The sequence below is a fragment of the Osmia lignaria genome, unplaced genomic scaffold, assembly GCF_051020975.1.
Source record: "Osmia lignaria lignaria isolate PbOS001 unplaced genomic scaffold, iyOsmLign1 scaffold0016, whole genome shotgun sequence".
NCBI lineage: Eukaryota > Metazoa > Arthropoda > Insecta > Hymenoptera > Megachilidae > Osmia > Osmia lignaria.
Window position 1 is genome coordinate 13,395,001 of NW_027478168.1, and position 2,500 is coordinate 13,397,500.

Consider the following 2,500-nt stretch of genomic DNA (forward strand, 5'->3'; position numbering starts at 1 on the left):
CGAAAGGTGAATAATGATGCTCGATGCAAAAAAAAAAAAAATAAACGAAAAGAAGCAAAAAAGCAAACACGTAGAGAAACTGTGCGTGAATCAACCTTTCGCATATTCAATTTTTCCTCCTCTCTCGTTTCAAAATGTTTGTATTTATCGTTCGATGAAACGAGCACAAGAGGGAAAAAAAAGTTGAGACACGACGTTCCCATAATTTTCGTGTTATTTCCTTTTTGCTTCAAACATTTTGCGGACTGCAGCTTCGTCGTATTGCTTTTATCAATTTTTAACAATTTCAAAGCGAAGACAACTCGCAAGACGATCCATTTCGTCTCGGTTCAATTTTAACGTCCGTCCGTATTATTTTTTGTTCCACAAGAGATTTCGAATAGGTTTCTTTATTTATCATCCCTTCTTTTCGAGCGCCACGGAAGCAAGAGGAAAAGCAAGAGCGAGAGAACATTTCGCGTATACTTCATTTAACAATTTTAACCAACACGCGATGTACTCCACACACCTCTTAGATTTAACAACTGCTTTTCTCTTCTTCTCCCCTTAGCGCAAGGGTAAACCCCATTTGTCTCTTCTTTGGAACGCAACAAAACTTTCGAGGACTGGACGACCGAGCGATGGTCGCGCGGTCTTCGCTTATCTTTAACAAACGAAGTAGTCCGTATGTATTCTAAATGTTGAAGCCTCCTAGAGCTTTAAGCCATGCGAGACATTGAAATGCTGTTTTAACGGGAGCATGCATAATTGCTGCAAACATACTTTTATCACAAGTTCTAGCCACGCCACGGAGGCTTCGAAGTTCCTTCACCATTCGCTTTCCTCTCTTTTGTTACACAGTTTCAGACTACGATCAGGGGTACCGAAACGCTGTATTGATTGTAAACAACCATTTTTATCTTGGAGCGGAGCGTTCCTTTACTCGTTAGATTTGTCTTGTCGCGTGTGTATTCGCTTTTTCGACGCTTTTTAACCATTTAACTTGTTTAGCGAAGCTAAACGCACAGACAGACAAAAAAAAAGGAACAGCATCGCGCGTCAAACAGCGACGACCCATCTGAAGCGATCTTTCATTTATACACCGTTTGTAAACAGAGAGATGTATAAAGCGCGGGGAATCATTCGAAACCCTGGGGCTATTCGAGCTTGCATTTCAGCAAATTATCATCTCAAACATTTCACTCGTTTGCTTTTTCTAAATTTATAGGAGAGCTTCTTTCGTTTATTTTTGACACACCTTTCGTAAATATCGTTTCTGGCAACGTCGGGAGCGTGGATTTCTACAAGTGAACAATCGCGCCGATCCGATAACTTCCAGCAGGATGGAGAATCTTTATAGATTATCTTCCGAGAACTCGGTGCTTTCACGGGCGGTCGTTTATAAATTTTAACGAACGACTCGCGCGCCGTGACGCACTTGCGCTAGTTCGAAGAGATATTTCGAAATTTGTTTCTCTCCTTTAACGGCCTGCATTTAGTGTATCGGTTGCGATTTTCGTCACATCGTTTCCACGACAAACGCCGACGAACTGCCCAACTATCGCTCGTACGTTGCGACTCTTTCTTTGTTTATCGTTCATTCATTCTTTCAATTTCGTTCGATAATCCCGCTCCGAAACGTTCTACTTTCGTTGAACGACGGCGAGATGTTTAGAAAGAAATGAATTACTCTTTTTTCGAGAAGCAAACGCAAGCAGTCTTTTGTTAAGAAAACGACCCTCAGCCAGGCGTGGTCCAGGAATTGTATCCGTGGACCGCAATGTGCGTTCGAAATGTCGATGTTCATGTGTCCTGCAGTTCACACGTTGACGCGCAATTAGCTGCGTTCTTCATCGACCCACGAGCCAAGTGATCCACCGTTCAGGGTAATCGTAAAATTTTGTATTTCAAACTCTTTAGATCTTTAGAGTGTTATTTTCATTATTAACACGCATCACATTCGATACCCACATCACTCTCCCACCCGGCGCGTGCGGGAGAGCGAATTCGGGCGTCGCCAACGTATTTGTTTGTTTGTTCGATCGATCGTTGACGACACGATCGCGTCCAAGGACGGAAACCGTCGGAGAAACGCCCAGTGGCACGCTCCTCTCGACGGTCGGGCGTAAAGTACATTTAAAAACCTTGAAAAGTACGAACGCACACAAGGAATGCGAGCGCGCGTCCTGTCGCTGAATCGTGGGTTGCGAGATTCGAACAGACACACGGCCGGCGACGATCGGTCTAACTAATGGACACATAGTTTTTCAAAGACTCGCTATCGTCGCTTCTCAGCCGGTCCGTAAACAACACACATCGATCAGGCGGACGCACGAATCTTACCACGGTGCGTGTTTCGTAGATTCCAGGTTACCCGCAAGTACCTCTCTCTCCCTCTCGAAAGAGGAATCTCGATCCGTCCTTTTTGGACAATGGAGAAATCTTTTTATCGCAACACGGATGGCAAAGAAACAACCAAAGCGTAGGAGCGTGGGGACGAGAGCGACGAAAAGAACGTCGC

The 2,500-nt window shown here is 44.4% G+C and overlaps 1 non-coding gene across 1 annotated transcript; it reads right to left on the bottom strand.

Moving 5' to 3' along the window:
• Nucleotides 1-1,713: 1,713 nt before the first annotated feature.
• On the bottom strand, nucleotides 1,714-1,868 carry LOC143306633 (5.8S ribosomal RNA). Its single transcript, XR_013063994.1, has one exon. It is a non-coding gene; the product is annotated as a 5.8S ribosomal RNA (ribosomal RNA).
• Nucleotides 1,869-2,500: the final 632 nt, after the last annotated feature.